Here is a 20191-nt window from a genome sequence, read left to right on the forward strand (position 1 = left end):
TTTTTCTAATAATTATGCAATAATTCTTTTTTAAAAAAAGATTTTATTTATTTATTTGAGAGAGACAGTGAGCGAGAGAGAGAGCGAGCACACACAAGCAGGGGGAGGGGAGAAAGAGGAGCAGACTCCGCACTGAGCCCGGAGCCCTACGTGGGACTTGATCCCAGGACCCTGAGATCATGACCTGAGCCAAAGGCAGACGCTTAACAGACTGAGCCACCCAGGCGCCCCTGTGCAATAATTCTTATTAGATACTAATAGCTATAACACTGACACTGCTAGCCTTTAATTGGTTTTAGGCTCGAGTAGCAACCAGTACATAGTGAAGCCAGTTATCAATTCATGTTCTGTATTGATAAAACGTTAAAATATAAGTCTCTATTACACATCACACACATACATACACACACACACACACACACACACTCAATCTTGAAGATATTTTTACAGTAAAAACTCTCACAAAGTTTTTCTTCTCAAGAAACATAGACCCAAGGGCGCCTGGGTGGCTCAGTCATTAAGCGTCTGCCTTCGGCTCAGGTCATGATCCCAGGGTCCTGGGATCGAGCCCCACATCGGGCTCCCTGCTCCGCAGGAAGCCTGCTTCTCCCTCTCCCACTCCCCCTGCTTGTGTTCCCTCTCTCGCTGTCTCTCTCTGTCAAATAAATAAATAAAATCTTAAAAAAAAAAAAAAAGAAAGAAACATAGTCCTAAACTTCACACAAAGTAATCCACTGTAACTCCTCGGTGCTTCTTTAAAAAGACTGATATATTCTTTTCATCGAAAGCTAATGCTGATATATGCACCTATAATGAGTTGCAATTTCCAGTGCGATAACCACTAAACACACGAGGCTATTGAGCACTTGAAATGTGGCTGGTCCAAATCAATTTGCACCATAAATGTAAAGAATACACCAGATTTTGAAATCTCGATATGAAAAAAAAAACATAAAATATCTCAATAATTTTTATATTGATTGTATTTTGAAATTATAATATTTTGGATATTGTGTTAAATAAAAGATACCATTAAAATTAATTTTATCTCTTCATTAGACAATTTTAACTTCCATTGCTTCATATTTCTACTGGGCCGCACTGATTCTAGAAGTTAAAGGAAATGCAAAGATGCTTCTTCCATGTTTCCCTTTCTTACAGAATCTTGATGAAAAGCAGCCGTATTGACTACAATTGATGGGGGAAGGTATAGCTGAATTTACAGGAAAGATGGATGTGCTGGAGTTTCAACTTGCTGACACCCAAATCAAGCTTCAGTCTGTACAGAAAATAGCAAAGACCCAATTAATGGTGCTATTTGCTGGAAAGAGCATCATCACATTAACATCTTGTGCTTCCTTCAAAACACCTAGAGAGAGGAGGGCTTAAGGCAATTATTCCTATTGAATGAAAGCTGAAGAAGGTGAGGACCCCAAGTTAAAGTTTCAGAGGATTGACTTCACCCACAGTTCCTCCATTTCTTTGCCATTCAAAAGCACACATCAAAAATAAATCCTATGGGGGGTGGGGGGGTCCTTGGGTGGCTGAGTCCCTTAAGCATCCAACTCTTGATTTTGGCTCAAGGTTGTGAGATCGAGCCCCATGTGGGGCTCCGTGCTGGGCGTGGAGCCTGCTTAAGATTCTCTCTCTCCCTCTCCCTCTGCTCCTCCTCCCATCTCTCCCTCTCTCTCAAACACACAAATAAATAAAAAATAAAAATAAATCTTACACATATACAGGAGATTAAATCTTTAGGATACTCAGAGGAGAAGACCTCACGTGTTCCACCTTATATCTAAATAATTTTATTCAGCATCTTAATCCCCGTCCTGAGCCATGGAGCCTGGTATAGAGTGGGTGCTTAAGGATATTTGCTGAACTGAACTAAGCAACTAAAGCTTCGTACTAACTGAGAGCCAGGGTCCCATCAGCTGTTTATAGCAAGGAAACAAAGACACAGCTCCAGAAATTGAGAAACAGAGTTACAGAAATTACCAGGAACGTGCCACAGCGATAACAACTAAGAAAGACTGAGTCAACCTTTTTCCAAACACCATATTGTTGCTCTAATTAACTGATGAGGATCTCGGTTTTTCTACTGGGTTGCGTAATAATCACCTCCCTAGCTCCATAATAGTAAAAAGAAGCCAGGTCTTTTTGCCATCTCTACACTTGGCTTTGCATTCTTTTGTCCAAGCATTTCACACTTACAAAAAAAAAAAAAAATCTATTTAAACTTTGCATTCTTTTTCTCCTAAATGGATCATGTGGGGACTGGGGTGGACCTCGGGGGCTTTCGGGAGGATAAGACCAATAACAGGAATTGCTAATGTGGTTTCTATTGAATGTCATGGATTCATTAGGTAGAATCATTTGATAAATCAAGAGTACTACATTTTTACTCCATTCATCTTTGTCTTTTGGATTGCAGGGTGACATTGCCCATAGTCCCACTTTGAGCTCCATGAGCAGCTGTGCTTGAAGCAGCTGGCCTCAGGGGCGAACACTGCCGTGCCTCAATTCTCATGAGCCCCTGCATTGACAATGCTGATCTCTTGCCTTGAAGTCACTCTGAAGCTACACCCCACAGAAGTGCCCTCGTTCCCCCCAGAGAGGACAGGGACAAACCCCATCACTTGGAGATTGTCCTCGTCTCTCCACCACATAGTCAGCAACCTGGATGCAACCAGCATGGTCTTTAACAATCACAAGGGTTATTATTTCTCCACTGTCATGGGTTGAATAGGGCTACCTTTTGGGGCCCCCAAAAAGATATGTCTAAGTCCTAACCTCCGGAATCTGTGAATGTGATCTGATTTGGAAAAAGGGTCTCTACAGATATAATTAAGCTCACGATCTCAAGATGACATCATCCTGGATTTAGGATGACAGGTATCCTTATAAGAGAAAAGCAGAGGGAGCTGACACACAGGGAAGAAGGCATGTGAGGTGGAGGCAGAGATTGGAGGAATGCAGCTATAAGCTAAGGAACGCCACGGATTACAGGCAGCCACCAGAAGCCCGGAGAGAGGCATGCAAGAGATTCTCGCTCATCGTGAACTTCCAGAAGGAACCAGCCCTATTGACAGCTTGATTTTGAACTTCTAGCCTTCAAAACTGCCAGAGCATAAATTTCTGTTGTTTTAAGCCACTCGATTTGTGGTAATTTGTTACAGCAGTCCTGGGAAACGAATACATCAGGTAAAAAATGTTCAACAGAACCTGGGGACTAAATGAATCTGATAGTTTGCACAGAAAGGCTAGGAGCAAGTTTACCTTTGCAAAGTCTATGAGGAGCATAAGTTCTGCTCAGCAATTTGTGTTTTCCAAGAGACTAAACCTTCTCAAAGCCTCTCTAAGTCGCTCCAGGTATCCTTGCTACATTATTCATATTTATTCATGACGTCACTCTCCCCGTTCATAGCCACATACTTCTAGGGAATTCACCTCCTCCAAAGGCATCCGCCTTCGGGCTCCCCTGTGAGCCTCTGGAGAGCAGGTTTTGTTCTCAAGCTCCTCATGGCCCCAGCATCCAAGGCCATGTCCATCACAAACAGGAACTTGATAAATGTCTGCTGAGTGGACAAATGGAACCAACCCGTGACTTTAAATGTCCTCTTCATATTGAGCATAAATCGACCTCCCCCAAACCCCTGTGTCTCCATCCTAGCTCCATCCTGCAATACCGCCACCAGATGGGATTTGTCATGGTCAATAGGGCATCCGTGCATCAGACCTGCTCCCCGGGCCAGTTTGGCTAACAACCTTCATCACATAGACCCTTAGCTATTGAGCAAAGGCACCAAACACCCAGTGTTCTCCTCTACCCTTTTGCCCTTATAATGCTGCCCCTTCTTTGTTCAAATGCCTATTCCTTCCAATCTTAACTCAAATGCAATGACCTCTGGAAAGCTTTTCTGGATTTCCCTAAACAGCTTTTACCTTCCTCCTCCATTGCATTATGGAAAACCCTTAGCATTGAACCCTAGTAGATTTCGATTGTTGCTGTGTTCTTTTTGGTGTTGGTCGAGGAGGTGGTGGGTATCGATATGACTGACTCTGCTGTGTCCTTCCCTTCATTATACCAATTATCCTGTTTTATTATAACTTCTTGCATGCTCGCCTCTCCCACTATATCAGAAACTCCAAACAACAGAAGCCACGTCTTTCCCCCTTGAAAGCATGAGTATCTGCTATTTAGAAGGCATTCAAATAATAATCCCAAGGGAATGATTTGGTCTACGCATGCTGTCCACCAAACCGGAGGTCAGCAAACTGTGGCCTGCAGCCCAAATCCAGCCTGTAGCCAGATTTTGTCAAGTGACCTGAATGGATTACAAGGACACGAGACAGAGACCGGAGGTGGCCCCACAAAGCCTGAAGTATTTACTGTCTGATCCTTAACAGAAAAAGTTTACTGACTCCTACACTGAACATAAGGACATCACCTAGCTGTGGCTTCAGCTTACCCAGAAATTTTCCCAAGGGCTCAGGAACAGTTGGGACCACAGATCCAGCCCAGACAGCCCTAATGGAACCAGAGCCATCCACACTCCAAAAGGAGGCAGTTTAGGGTTTGAGAAGCATCTGCTAGTACCTCGGATTTTAAAGATTTCTCCATAAACCATTATAAATTGAGTCTACCATTTAAAAAAATATTATCTCAGAGGAAGGAGGACTGCCTTCAGTTGTCCATGGAGCCAAGCCACCACAAAAACCCTGGTGGAAAGTTTTTTAAAGACAGAGGAAATGCATCCACAGCAGGAGCATGGGAATGCAACTCTGCCCAGACACTGTGGGACGAATTCTGGAAATCTGCCCAAATGAGAAGCCCAAAGTGCAGCGTGCAGGGGATTTCACACGGAATACAAGCGATACCCAAACCGGTCTGAATTGTGTCTTAGGGTCAGGTAGTTTTATTCTTCTTCACAGGGGAAACCTTGGAAAACGAGCCCTTTCAGACTTGCCTAGCCTTGTGTTTTTATTGCTTCCTTATTACCCCTTTGTATAAGTCAAACTTTTCTCTGATAATGACTGCATCTTCCTAAAAGCTTCTTCTGAGTTATTTTCGAAGAAGCTGGATCCATCTTAATATTTTCCTGCCATAATTGCCTCAGGCCAATTTCTTCTAAAGGAATTAAAAATGCAAATCTAATATTCTAATTGCATAATAGGATCATCTTGGCAGCTCAATCAATACTATCTCCCACTGTCAATAATAAGGCTGGGCTGCACGGATGTCAGAGCCCACCAGTCTCACTTTATCACTGGCCCCGTGGCCCATCCACATCTATAAGATGTGACATCTTATCCGTGGCCTTCTATCAATCAGCTTTAATTTGTGCATCACAGAGATGCACATTGTCATCTTCACATCCACGTTGCCTTGGGCACCAGACAGCCCAGAGTTGAAGCTTTCACATTTCCAAGGACTAAGTTAAATGGCAGAAAGAGTGTGGATGACAACCACATGTAGGATTTTTTTTTTTTCCTCACACCATCCAATGGAATTGGAAGCATGGACCTACAACGGGTCACCCCAAAGATCCCAGACCTGTCAGTGCAGCTATAGATCATTGCAAATGGCACAGGCCTGGAGTCAGGAGACCCTGCTGTGAGCTCCAGCTCGGCCATCCCCCAGTGGGTCCACTTGAGCAAGTCACTTAGCTTCTAGGTGTCTCAGTTTCCCCTTCTATAACAGAAGGATGTTAACTTAGCTTGAATGCTCAAGTCCCTTCCAGCCTAAAACTTATTTTACTTCTAGAAGAGTAAAGATCGTACTCTGTGCAGCAAGGATGAAGACTGTCAGTTTGATTGAAATAACAGACATTGTTGCTACTTCTGGGCAATTTGCCAATTAACAGTAGCAACACTGTAATTAACACCTATCATGCAAATTCTATTTCCATTGAGAAATGCTTTTCCAATAGATCTCCCTCACCCTTTCAATATTCTCTCTCAAGCTGAAATTTTTTTTTTCCAGGTTTCAAATACCTGGATCTATTTGATCCAAAACCTCATCATTCAATTTACCCATTTCAACCAGCAAAAAACACTGGTGCAAACTATATCAACAGTCTTAAATTTCCTTAAGTAGAAATAAGCAATTGGGGTGTACCTTAGGTTTCTATTAAATCCGATTTTAGGGTAAGCTCATTTTGAATTGACAATCGGGCCAAAGATTTTTAGATTCTTTGAGGAACATCTTTCTGAAATTATGAGAGCACACAGTGAAATTCAAAGTAGTTTATTTGGCTTTCTAGAAATGTATTCGGTGGGTATCTGTGAGTATCTCATGCAATTATAGTTAAATTCTTTATATGGTTCTTTGTAGTTTATTCAATTAACAACTATCCACTCTATGCTGGGCTTGTGTAAGGAGCTTTCACACGTATTTCTTTATCTGGTGCTTAAAGTGACCCAGGGGTTACATAAGATTGGCATCATTTTCCCCAGAGGAGTAAACCAAGGCTGGGGGACAGTAAGAGATCCCCAGGAATTATCAGGAGACCTGAACGTGACAGAAGACATAAAGATTATTCAAGAAATCAGGAAAAAAAGGAAAGAGTCCTCAGACTTAAGGCAGGCAAAGGGTTCCATTTTCAAAAGGGCCGGCAGAGGGATTCAAGATAAGGAGGTAGAGCATGGAGAGGAAGGAATATTCTGTGAAAAACAGACCAGTGAGCTTAATATTGATCCCTGGCAGAACATGAGAACGAATCATTACGGGTTGATCTGTGAGCTCGGGGACAAACAGTGACTGCCAAGAGGCTGGCCGCTCTAAAGACAAGTCACCCCAATCTAATCTCGTTTCCTCTCCTGATAGGGTTATTAGGCTGGTTGATCAGTGGATCTGGATTTCAGCAAGGCACTTGACAGAGTTGCGCAGGATATTCTTGTGGACAAGAGGGAGAAATGGGAGTGGGATTGGAGTAAAGCTAAGTGAATTTGTAGCTGGCCAGACAAGCGTATCCAAAGTGTTGATTAATAGAGTGATGTCCACCTAGAGAGAGGACCATGGCCGTGCGCTCCAGGGCTTTGTTTTTGGCCCTGATGTGTTCAGCAAGCTCATCAGTGTCTTGAGCAGTATTATAGGAGGCATGCTTATTAGAACATTGACTGACATGAATGTGGGAGGGATGCTAATACATTAAACAAAAGAATCAGGATCCAAAATGTTATCCTGCTAGACCAACGGCCCCAAAACCATCAAGAAGAAATGTAATAGGAATGGATGTAAAGTGATTTAATGTATTCCAAAATGAGGAATAGAGAGTCTAAGAACCTTGGCTTAGGAGCAGTTCAGGGAGAGAGGACCTGGCCCCATGCATGCTGGGCTTCCATGATTTTCTGTAGCCAAAAACAAACCCAAGGGATTTTGGACTGCCTTAGTCGACACTCGGGGTCCCCACCAAAAGTAGTTCTGATCCTGCGACGTGGTGGGCTGGGAGAGACCCAGGTTCAGGTCAGGCACTGCATTTTAGGACATAAGAGACAATTCACTGGAGGGGGACAATACCAGTGACAGATGTAGCTACCACACTAGGTGACAAATGATATTTACCCAAGGAAAGGCAAGGATGGCCATCTCCTAATATCTGGAGAGTGACACAGAAGGAATGAGAAAACACAGTCTCCACTGCTCCATGAGGACAAAGGGAGTTACAGAAGCTCAGAGAGTTTCAGGGCATGGACGTTGTCCCATGAGTGATAGAGTTCCCAACGTTGAGTTATAGGCTGGGCTGGTGGAAGAACTATTCATTTCCAGAGTGAGAAATTGCTCTGTGTGGTCCCACAGGGCAAAATTTTTGGTCTGTGGCGATGTGTTGACGATTGAATTGCCATACACATGGCCTGCTGGTTAAATCCATCAGGTAAGCACTAGCCAGTTTTTACTTCAAGGTTCCTTGTGTACGTCGGGAAGGTGTGACCGAAAAATAAAAATGAGCATGACACGTGGCTTTCTCTGGAGGAGCTGAAAATCTAAAGTAAGTAATTGACTAAGAGGCAAATTAAATCGATTGTAATAGAGGCACAAAGCAAGAACTGCAGGATGAAGAGAGGGTGACATTTAACTTTAAGTTGGGTTGGAGGCCATTCAAAGAAAGCTTTGCAGAACAGATAGCATTTGATCTCAGTGGATGCTGGGGCTCCAGCCCAGGCCACAATGCCAGTGACATTCTAAAGGTTCCCATTCCTGCAACTTTCCCCATATTGACCCTTTTGAAATTCCATCTTCTCTGTGCAGTTTCCTTGACAAGTTGTTGTTCTTTGCCCACACTTCGCACTTCATAGTTTAGCTCTCCTTGACTTGCTGACTTCCTCATCACCTCACTGTTATGAGGGACCTGCCTCCCACCCATTTTCACATCAGACAGAATCCTGGATCAGGAGTGGCATTCCCCTACTTTTGCCATGTAAGGTGACCTGATCCCAGGAGCGTCCCTTCATCATCTTTGTATTCTGTTGTTCGGAGTAAGTCAGAGGTCCCTCCCAGGTTCAAGAAGAGGCGGTTACACCAGGTGGGCATATGAGGGCCACCCAAAGGTCTGTCTGCTGCAAGTGCTGAACAAGAATCAACAGTCACCTGGAGCAAGGAGGTGAAAAGACGAGGCAAGGGCAAAGCTGGACGGGCGGTTCAGAGCTGGGCTCCTGGCTCCCTGGGGAAGCCTTTAGGCAAGCCCTTACTTTCTATCCACACTTGCACAGACAAATGGCTTGTTATCCTATGAGTATAACGGGGGGTTGGGGGCAGTTTAGGTACCAGGTCACCTCTGGAGTCACCTCTGAAGACTTAGTTATTTATTGGGAACTAAAAAGCCAGCAAATACTTTCAGGGCATGAACAAATTTCCAACACAGCAGGTGAGACGAGGCTGCTCTCAGCCAGCCATCTTGGGTTCTTACCGTTCTCAGTTCTGGATGCCCTTGCACCCTGGAGGGCACCAACCCACCTGGCGGTGGTGGCTGACACAGCTGGATTTACAGGGCTTGGCCATCACACAGGCCCCCCGCCCATGCCTAAGTGACATTATCCCCCAAGCTGTGTGTTTACATCCGGGAATTCCCAGACTTTACCAGCTGCCCAGATGGAACGTTTCCTTTGCAGTAGTTTTTACTCCACGGAGCGCTCAGAGCTGGAGTGCTGGAGCCATCCCCTCAGCTTTCTCATGATGGAAGGTGTCACCTCCCCTGAGAACTGACCATTTAGAAATTGATTGCCATAATGTTTCATTCTACAATGAAGATTCTGTTCTCTTTGTTTCTTCTTCTTAAGACCTGCCCCTGGAGATCTCAGAGGAAGACTGATTGGTATTTTCTCCTTTTGTCAAGTGGTATGAAAACTGTGTAGGAGATCATCATGAAGCACTTCCAATCCAAGCCATTTGCTCCATCCAGGCATGGCGCCCCCCTTGGGGAGATGGTGTTTCCAATGGTACGTAACTGCCGTAAGTCTGATGCCCTTTCGGGAATTGACTAGTGCTAAGAATGGCTCTGTGGTAGAGTGAAAAATGGCCACAGTCCTTGGATCTTTGAGAGAGTCACTTCCCTTCAAGAAGTGTACTACTTCTCCATACCTTGAATTCGAGTTGTTGTTATGACTTAATTAAGGCAAAAGAATGAAGTGGAAAGGACAGTCTGAAAATCTGGGGCCCAGGCATCAAGAGGCCTTGCATTAATTCCACGTCTTGTAATCCTGCAAAGAGCAAGCCCAGGCCAGCCTGCAGGAGGATGAGAGACAACTCGCAAGAGAAGCTCGTTGTCCCATCTGACACCATCTTCGACTGGCCAGGCTCTGGTCAACCCAGCCACTGACTGCAGACTGAGTGAAACTGGAACCAAGCAGACACAAGAAAAACTGTCCCGCTAAGAGCCCAGACCAAGCCACAGACACCTGAGTGAGACAACTGGCTATTATTTGCGCCTATTTCATTTTGGGGTAGTTTGTTATGCAGTAAAAACTAACTGATACAGGTTCCGTAGTTTATCAGCATAAACATCAGGGTTCCCAGTTTGAAAGAACCCATCTCCTGGCTCATTCTCAAACACCCAGGAGGCTGGTGACGTCCCTGCTCCTTCTGCCATGGAGTGTTTTGAAACCATTTTCTTGGGCCACCAGGACCTAACATTGAAACGAAGGAAAAAACCTTGGTGGGGGGGATGGGTGGAGCTGCCATATATTTTCCTTTCACAAAAGCCCTTGCAAAGCATATTTCTTTATTTCAGCCTTGGATGATTGCCTTCAATTCTTTGTTTCATAAGCGTCTATTCTTCCAAAGAGCCGTGACAGCATTGATTTCAACCTATGATTACTGGTGAAATATTAAACCTTATTGATTTGAAATTCAGGATTAGTTGCAAGTTGGATACTCTGCATATTCTGAAGATGGACAATTTTATTTCTTCTAGTTGAAAAGTAATTGCAGCTCCACAATATGATTTTTGGGGAGATATAGCACGTCAAGCCAGCTTTCTCATTTTGTCTGCCCCCAAAGTTTCTAGGCTAGGAAAACCTTAGCTATTCCTAGCCATTTTCTCATGAGAAGTATTTTTGAAACTTAGTTCATACCCTTCCCCCCCAAACTGATAAATAATCCCTTCTAGGTGTCAGTAGCTACTAAAATTAATTATTCAAAATAAATCATGCATTATATACAAGATTTAAAATGAAAATTATATTTATTATTTTTTGATCACTTGGGGAAAATATTGAGGCCCAGTTCCACTTAAATTAGATACTTAATTGCAAATGATGTCTATTTATTAGCAAACATTGATATATGATACTGCCTTTTTAATGGATACACATGAGTACATTTTTTAAAAGTAATCAAAATAAAAACATAGTAAATGAACTCTCAGTCACTCCTAGTATGTTGACATCTCGTTCATTCTATAACATTTGGTCATACGTTACCCAAAAATGCTACTGAAAGTAGCTAATAATTAGCTATTACAGAATGAAAGTATGGCCTCAGGAGACAAAAAATACCCACAAAAAATTTTTTCAATTGTTTGGGGACTTTTGAAATACCTTCACCGTCACTGTGTAAGGTGCCCAATGGCAAGAAGCTCACGTATTTTCTTCCCTGAGATGCACCTCTCAGCAGAGTGACAGGCAGAGAGTAGGTCCTCAAGACACATTATAGTTGAAAACATTCGGCCATGAATAGTAGACATCTCTTTAATCTGAGCATCTGAGTTTGGGCATTTAAAAGAAACCTATCTGACAAGTATATAATCAATATTTCTGATGGGAACTCAGGCTTGCTTTTATATTTTAGTGCCTCGTTAAGTTTTTCAACTTTTAAAAATTAATACATCAAGGCTTATTGATACCTTATATATCCTACCATCAATCATAATACAAGACTAGTTTAAATGCTGGGAACCTAAAATAATCCACGTTCCAACTAATTCATTCAGAAATTCCTGAGGTTGGGGGAAATGAATAAAAGCACAAATAGTTACTTTCTCGCCCATTTGCAGGGCTTCGCAGAGAGTTCTTCTGAACTCATGCTGCCCTTGGTCTTTCCCTTTAGGACAAACCCGGCTGGACCGCTGATCATCTTCTCTTCATCTATCAGTCAGGATGGCCTGTGTCCAGTGGGGCTCCTACAACCTGAAACTTCCATCAACTTTCACCAGAAAGGGACTCTGGCCAACTCCAGTGAAGTGTGGGATCCTAGGAAAAAGAAACCAAAGGAACTCACAGAATCAGGGGTTGAACAAGGAACATGAAAAGACAGGCCCTGGTACCAGCCCTGGTACCCCAGGGGAAGCCCTGGGACTTTCTCTCAGGCACGGAGGTAAGATGACTCGACTCTGACAGGCCTTCTGTTGAAGCATGTGGCACCTTTCCACATTCTTTTTTTTTTTAAGATTTTATTTATTTAGTGGCGCCTGGGTGGCTCAGTCGTTAAGTGTCTGCCTTCAGCTCAGGTAATGAGATCGAGCCCCGCATCGGGCTCCCTGCTCAGCAGGAAGCCTGCTTCTCCCTCTCCCACTTCCCCTGCTTGCGTTCCCTCTCTTGCTGTCTCTCTCTCTGTGTCAAATAAATAAATAAAATCTTAAAAAGAAAAAAAGATTTTATTTATTTATTTGAGAGAGAGAGAGCACGAGCCGGGGAGGTGGGGAGGGGTAGAGGGAGAAGCAGACTCCCTGCTGAACATCAGGACTCGATCCCAGAACCCTGGGATCATGACCTGAGCCGAAGGCAGACACTTAATCAACTGAGCCACCCAGACGCCCAACCTTTTCACATTCTTAAGAGAACCAGACAGCCATCAACTTACAGCCACCACAGGGTCACATGTCCACAGGGACCTTCCCAGTGAGAAAGAGCTCAAGGAAGAAATCTCAGCATGCACAACTCACATTATCCCTAGAAGAAGGTGCTAGAAAAATGAGCCCAAGTTGCCTGTCAGCAGAGTAAAACAGGTGCTGACTCTATGGAAGGCGTACTTCATCAAGAGGCCAACTTTACCACCTTGAAACCAGAGTGCAGAGTTCCAGCACCTCTAGCTGAAAATGCTGTCGTGCTAGGGTCAAGAGCAAAGACTCCAGGCAAAAGCCTGGGCTCTGTCCCACCTTCCCTCTTTTCTAACCATGTTGCTTTGGCAAAATAATCATCCCTGTGAGCCTGTGTTTTCACCCATAAAATGGGCTTAATAATACAACCTACCTCAAAGTGCTCAGGTGAGATTCACCGGGTGGGTACCTGAAAAGCACTGAGGACAGGGTCTGAAACACAGCAAGCACCCCACAAGTTTTGCTGCCGTGGTTTTATCGTAGCTCTTTCTGCCCTGTCTTCTCTCTCTCAACTTTAAGTTTCTGAACAGGAAAAAAAAAAAAAAAAGGAAAGAAAAGAAAAAGAAAAAAGCCCAACGATTCGCCTTCCCCAAGCCCTCAGTGTGGTGCTCAGCAGAAGCTAGATGCGTCAAGGGTTGTGGTCAAAGTTGTGGAATCATTTACTTTCTTGTGGCATTTTGATACAGTTCAGAATTATTGATCTTGGTTTCTGGGAACAATATGGTTACATATTAGATACTTTCAGACCAAATTTTGTTTTCTCCTACAAAGAGGAGGTAAAGGGTCACAGCTTCCCAGGCTTGCCACACAGGAATGATCAGCTGGGACCTGGGAGTCGGATTCCAGTCCCACCTCTGCCGGCCACCAGCTGAGGGATTGTTAAAAATATATCACCTTGGGGCGCCTGGGTGGCTCAGTCGGTTAAGCAGCTGCCTTCGGCTCAGGTCATGATCCCAGGGTCCTGGGATGGAGCCCCGCATCGGGCTTCCGGCTCAGTGGGGAGCCTGCTTCTCCCTCTCCCTCTGCCTGCCTCTCTGCCTACTTGTTCTCTCTATCTCTCTGTCAAATAAATAAATAAAATCTTTAAAAATATATATATATATCACCTTGCCCGCACAGACCCGGGCTCTCCCATCTGGGCAGTGAGAAGGGCTCCCCCTACGGGGTTATAGGGTTAGTAATGACAGCAATAGCAACCTCACCTCTAGTGTGTGCCAGACATGAGTTGGAGTGCTCTGGAATCACCCACCCCCTCAGTCCTCATGAGGGAGCACTCTCGTCATCCCCATTCTACAGCTGGGGAAACTGAGGCACAGGGACCCGACCGCTCGTTAAGTGGTAGACTCAGCATCTGGCTCTAGAGCCTGTCTTCCCAACCATTACCCAGTCCTGCCACTTCCAAGTTCATTAAGTTCATTAAGAAATACTTAATGTGCGACTCCTGGGTGGCTCAGTTGGTGAAGCGTCTGACTCTTGATTTCAGCTCAGGTCGTGATCAGGCCCCATGTTGGACTCTGCATTCAGCGGGAAGTGTGCTTGAGATTCTCCCTCTCCGGCTGCCCCTCCTCCCCGGTAAATATAAATCTTAAAAAAAAAAAACAAAGAAATACTTAATGTGCCTCCCCGAGAGCTCAGTGTGTGTTGGATCCAGTGATCATCGGGGCTCTGTGACATCACTACCATAGGGCCTTGGCTCTTCCTTCAAGAAGCAAGTCATTGTCCTCTCTTTCCCAAACCTTCCTGAGTCTTGGTGCCGGCAGCTATCACTCCTCCTTCCGCACGCATTTCCACGCTGGGGCTGGTGTGGCGGTCACAGCGTCTTGAGCTGGTTCCTGTCACTTTATATGAATTGCCTCATCTCCCCAGCCATAGGACTGGCCTCTGACATCAGAGACTGTGTCTTCCTCCATCCTGGCACCCCCCTGCTGGAGCACATAGAGCATCACACCTATGCTGCCTCCCGTCTGATGTCATCTATTGATTTAGCTGAGAGGAGGGGGGAGGGGGAGAGAGGGAGGCTGCGGGGCTCCCAGGGGCTAGCAGCACGGTGAACCAAGACTGGCACCAGACGAGGGCCACAGCTCCTCACGGAAGTCCGGACACAACTGGGACAAGGAGGGAGGACAGTCCAGGCTTATTATTATTATTTTTTTTAAAGATTTTATTTCTTTATTTGACAGAGAGAGAGCACAAGCAGGGGGAGAGGCAGAGGCAGAGGGAGAAGCAGACTCCCCACTGAGCAGGGAGCCCGACATGGGGCTTGATCCCAGGACCCTGGAATCATGACCCAAGCCGAAGGCAGCCGCTTAACCGACTGAGCCACCCAGGCGCCCCAGTCCAGGCTTATTTTGACAGCAGGCTGGAAGAAGCTGACACTAGACAGACGCCAAGTTGCCGCAGGAACTTCCTGAAGGACCCTTCACCCGGAGCCTCACACGACTTGCCCTGGGGGGCCAATGCATCATTCACAATGCCATTTCCATGTTCACCTTTTTGAAATATTAATGGACCAGGCTGGCCTTTGTTCTGCTGACCATGGACACAGTACCTGTCCCTAGAGGAGACAGAGAAGATGGACTCAGAGCCCGGGATTGAAATTCCATCGAGTCTTTGGGTCAATGGAAATCCTTTATGCTGTGACTGACATGGGCCCACTCCTTCCCTTCACTTTAATTCCAGAGGCTTCGAGCGAGTTTTGCTCACGGGACAGAATTCCATCTCCATTCTAACCTCAAACACTGTGGTGAGGAGACAGAGCCTTGCCAGCAGAATCAAGGGTCTGCAAGGAACAGCCCCCTCACTGTTGGCAGGTATAGGGACAACCGTCACATATGGATCCCAATGGCTGTCAGCCCTGCAACCCAAGAGAAAAGTTCATTTCGGGAGTGATTTATCTCGGGAGTGCACACATGAAAGAGGCTTAGATTTTTTTGCACTTTTGATTTGAGACTCTGTGTCTGCAGCCAATTGTATCAGAAACATTCCTGACCCACCTAGGGACGTGTCTCTATGTCAACATTGTCTGGCAATGGCCGTCAGACCCCTGCTAACCAAGGCTCTCAAGGAGAAGAGAGAGAGGAGAGGAGATGTGTGCTAGCAGAAGCTCCAGAAGCCTAGTGGTTCAGGAAGAAAAGCCAGGTTGCAAAGACAGAGCTGGAAAGTGGGATACAGCTGCCTAAGCGGTGGCCAAAAAGCCTGGAAACCCCAGGGAAGGAAGGCAGGCTCTGGGCACCGGGTTGCAAAGTGGTGGCCACAAATGTGCATCCACCTCTCAAGCATTCCATAGTTTGCCTGCATCCTGTCTAGTGACCAACTACTGTCTATTGCCGTAGACTCTGTGATGAAAGGCCATCTTGTGCATCCAAAGCCGACACACACGGAGCAGGCGCCCATCCATATCCCTTTGCCCCTCCCCGTAAGTGCACTCCAGCCCAACTTCCAGCTCCCAGCAGCTGCATTTACTTGCCTGAAGGTTTTCTGTGGCCACCAGAGCCTGACCTCCCCGTAGACATTGCCTGTTGAAATGGACAGAAAATTAATGCCCCCGGGAGCAGCCTCCCCCCACTGACTGACTGATGGGTGTTGGCGAAACAGGCACCACAAGGTGGGAGCAGTCTGACGTTCAACACTGTTTCCTAGAGTTCCCCAAGGTATTACATGCTAGTTTTCCACAAAAATAACTTGCTGGACTTGAATCCTTGTCTCAGAATCTGCTTCTAAGGAGACCTAAACTTGGGTATGTGTTACAAACACTTGCACGCACGCACGCACGCACACACACTACTATTCACATAAGGGTTTAAATTGTACAACACTCTGGTTACATTATTTGTTTTTCACATCAATTTTGTTGCTGCTCTTATTTCATTTTAGAAAGTAGGGAACTGAGTCTAGAGAAGCAAATAGATCACCCAGAGTCAAATATCAGGCTGAAAACCACTTCTAGCTGTTTCCAATGCCTTTGATTTTTCCACGGCACAGTGCTGCCCCAATGGAGGGGACAACCAAGGACAGAATTCCAGAAAGCTCACTTATGGTCAATGTGTCTCTTGGTAAAATCTAAAATTGGTATAAGGCTGAGCCAACACTACTATCATTGGGGTGCATCAGTTCCTACCCATCCCCAGCAAGGCTTCCGCCATCATCTATTGGCACATGTTACAAAGAATAATGTTCAATAAATACATGGTGGATAGATGGATGGAAAATAGATGATGGGTGGTGGATGGACAGATGGGTGGATGGATGGATGGATGGATGAACATATAGCCATTATCAGTCCACAATGAATGTTGAAATCTCTTGCATTCTGAGCAAGAACAAGGGTGGAGTTACAACTTATTAAATATGATTTGCATGTAACCTATTGCCTAGTTTCTGTCCTGGCACCAAGGACATCTGAGAGGATGTGTATAAGAATGTCATCTATGGGGAGTATCAGCAAAAAAAAGTTTGAGAAAAACAAGTTTCAGTCATTTGCTGGAAGCTGGGGTGAAACCAACTTTGCACCTGAAGCAGTGGTTCTTATGCCTACGTGAGAACAAAAACCACCTGGCAAACTTGTTAGAAATGCTGAAGGGGCGTCTGGGTGGCTCAATCGTTAAGCGTCTGCCTTCGGCTCAGGTCATGATCTCAGGGTCCTGGGATTGAGCCCCACATCGGGCTCCCTGCTCGGCGGGAAGCCTGCTTCTCCCTCCCCCACTCCCCCTGCTTGTGCTCCCTCTCTCGCTGTGTCTCTCTCTGTCAAATAAATAAAATATTAAAAAAAAAAAAAAAGAAATGCTGAAATCCAAGGCTCTAATTTAATAAGAATCCAGGATCATGTATATCCTCAGGTAATTCTGAAGACATCACAGGGATTGTGATGTCCTGGGCTGGATTGAAGGGAGCCCTTTCACAGAGACCTCTTCTTCCCTTTAGTTTATTGTCAGGGTTTGCCTTAAAGTATCAGCATCACAAATACATATATGGCTTGTAGAGGGAGTCACAAGTGGGATATAAAAGGCCAACTATTCCCACCCTGAGTATTCACTGAAAGTGGCCAGGAGAAACACAGAAGCAGTATCTAAAGGTGAGAGGGGAGATTAGGGGCCAGGAAATGCAACCCCAGATCCAGTATATCAGTCCCTCATAATGCTGCCAACAGAAAGTGGTCTAGCTTTTGCTTGAACACTTCCTGTAGTAGGAGGCTGTCTACCTTCTGAAACTGTCCATTTATTTTTTAACTGTTTGATTCCAAAGTTCTTAGTGGTTCCAGTGGTGTTTACTGAGGCCCCACAAAGATTAGGTCCAATCCCTGTGCACCATGACAGCTCATGGAATATTTAGGGACAAATGGAATGTCTGTTCTAAGATAAGCACCACCCTTATCCCTTAAGGATCCATGTGATAGAATATGATAACTTTTAACACCTGGGTGAAGCCCTCTGGACCTCCCTTTGAATTCAGCCTTCCAGCTGTGGTCTGATAAGCACAAGGAGAGAGGGTCTACCACACCCCTTATTATGGACACTCTACCTCCATTATTGCCTTCTGAAATCACATTAGCTGATCTAGCAGCCACATCCTATTGAGCCAAAACTCAATTAAAACCCCAAAGTCTTTTTTCACTGAGAACCTCTCCATGTGTGGCCATTGATCCGGTTATCAGCACTCTCTGAGTAAAGCTGTTCAACCATGTTGTGAATCAGAATCTAACTACTCGGCCCGTGCTTCCACATCTCTCCGTCGGCTCCACATGGGAGGAGGCTCACTGCTTCTTCATCCTTCCTCTGTTCGCTAGATCTGGGTAGAGTGATCAAAATCAACTGTTCTGCCCCTGCTTCCTGGAGGCACACCGTCATGACACTAGAGGAGACTTTGGGTCTGGGATCTGATCGTATCCGCAGAAAGACACAACAGGTATCACTTCATTTCCAAAGCATGAAATGAAGTGCTCTTGTCATGAAAAATTCTCTCTTCCCACGATGATACTGGAAAATAGGACAACACGGGGCTCTTTCAGAGTATCCGAGGAATGAGGGAACTTGTGTCCAAGCTGAGGCTCTGCTGTTTTAAGAAAAAGGTTTAATCCACTTTTATTTATTCTAATAGCTGATCATTCATTTGAATCTATTTTAGTATCTCCCGAATCCTGTCCTCCTATCGCCCATCGTATTGTTGTTCAGTATTGTAATTCCTTCTCATTTGAAATAGCCCCTCACATACCATTCATATTATTCTTATGGTAGATTCACAAGATGTTTTTACCAGTTTCTTGCCCTTGCTTCTTGCTGCCCACAGATTCCTTATAGCTTCCTTTCCTTTTTCAGTACTGCATTATTTTATTTTCTCTTTCAGGTAGACTCTAAGAGACGTGGTTTTTTCTCAAATCTACCCTGCTTTTCTCTCATTGGTCATTATAAAATCTATTCCTCAGTTTTCTCTTTGAGCATCTAAATTAGGCTTATTTTCAAATTCTTTAGACATTTATCTGCCATTCTTTGTGAGTGCTTCCATTTTTGCATCTGTTGACCCTCACTCCAGGGGTAAATGTCTCTGTGCATTCTGTAACCCTTTTAGTTGCTCGGGAGAAATCAGAACATACAAGTGTGCACGGTGTGTTAGATGGAAGCTTGTCTTTGGCATATGTTGGCTTCTGAGGGAATGCGCCTGTACACCCCGGCTGATGGAGGTGACCCTTGATGACAGTGCACATTTGGCTCCTGCAGACCTTGTGGAGTTCCAGGTTGTTTTTTATATTGGTTTCTGTGGTCGATTTATTTTTAATGGGATTTCTTGACTTGCGATCTGGCTGATTTCCCTCAAGCAACTCTTTCTACCCAAAGTCCAGAACACAAAGTCCATCTCTGGGACTGGTGGTTGGAGCTTTTGACCATTATTATTTCAGTAAGGATGGTCCTTCTCACTGGGAGTTCAGTCTCACCTTGTCTACCAAGGATCTTGACACCCGGACTCACTCCCGGTGCCCTGCTACATAACCCAGGCTCATGGCAGGCCCACGTCTAGTGTTCCCAGGCTACCTTCTGCTGCAATCTGGCTTCTAATTTCTGGCACCTGGAGAACTCACTTTCCAGCTCTTGAACTCACCTATGGATTTTTGTGTTATGGTTATTTTTGGAGTACAAGGGAGGACTTCTGCAACTACCTCAGTTGGTGATCTTAAACCAGAAGTTTCAAGGACCTTTGCAACTTCAGAGGAATTAACTCATGGGGACAGCTTTACCCTTAGCCTCTAATTGAATGTCTTTCCAACCATCCACCTCTGCCTCCACCTCTGCATCTGAGTCCTACAAGAGCAAGCAAGTGTCTTTGGAGCAAGACAAAAAAAAATCCCAACACATTCACTAAGGCAAAAGCTGAACCTCACAGAGACTCTTCTGAAAGGGAAAACACCATGTGCATTAGTGAGTTTTGATAGGCTCACCGAACACTTAACATGGCATCACCAAATATAAGAGGTTAGTGAAGAAAAAGAGAAGTTTCTACCCCTGTGCTCCTGGCTCAGAAGTGAAAGGACCCATATTATATAAAGCACCGTTTACCATGAAAATATAATTTTGACAATAAGACTCTTTGCAACTCCTCATCCTCACCCCAACCCCGGTCGGAAACTCTGAGCAGTCGCACGTATATGCAAAGCTGAATGAGGCTGAAGCAGAGCCGTTCAATAACATATAATAGAAATGTTAACTGCCGTATTGATTTTTTATTATGTTTGTATTGCCTGTTTAATTTTATTTCCCTTACAGGAAATTTTTTAATCAAAAATCCAGTTATTGAAAAGCCCCATAAGCCAACTGATAGTAGCGAGACGTGAGGAAACACAGGCATTAAATCACTCCTGCTTATTTCCTCCTCCACCTTCACCCACCCCCAGC

This window comes from Leptonychotes weddellii, chromosome 1, assembly GCF_054177405.1.
Source record: "Leptonychotes weddellii isolate Sample4059 chromosome 1, ASM5417740v2, whole genome shotgun sequence".
NCBI classification, from domain to species: Eukaryota; Metazoa; Chordata; class Mammalia; order Carnivora; family Phocidae; genus Leptonychotes; species Leptonychotes weddellii.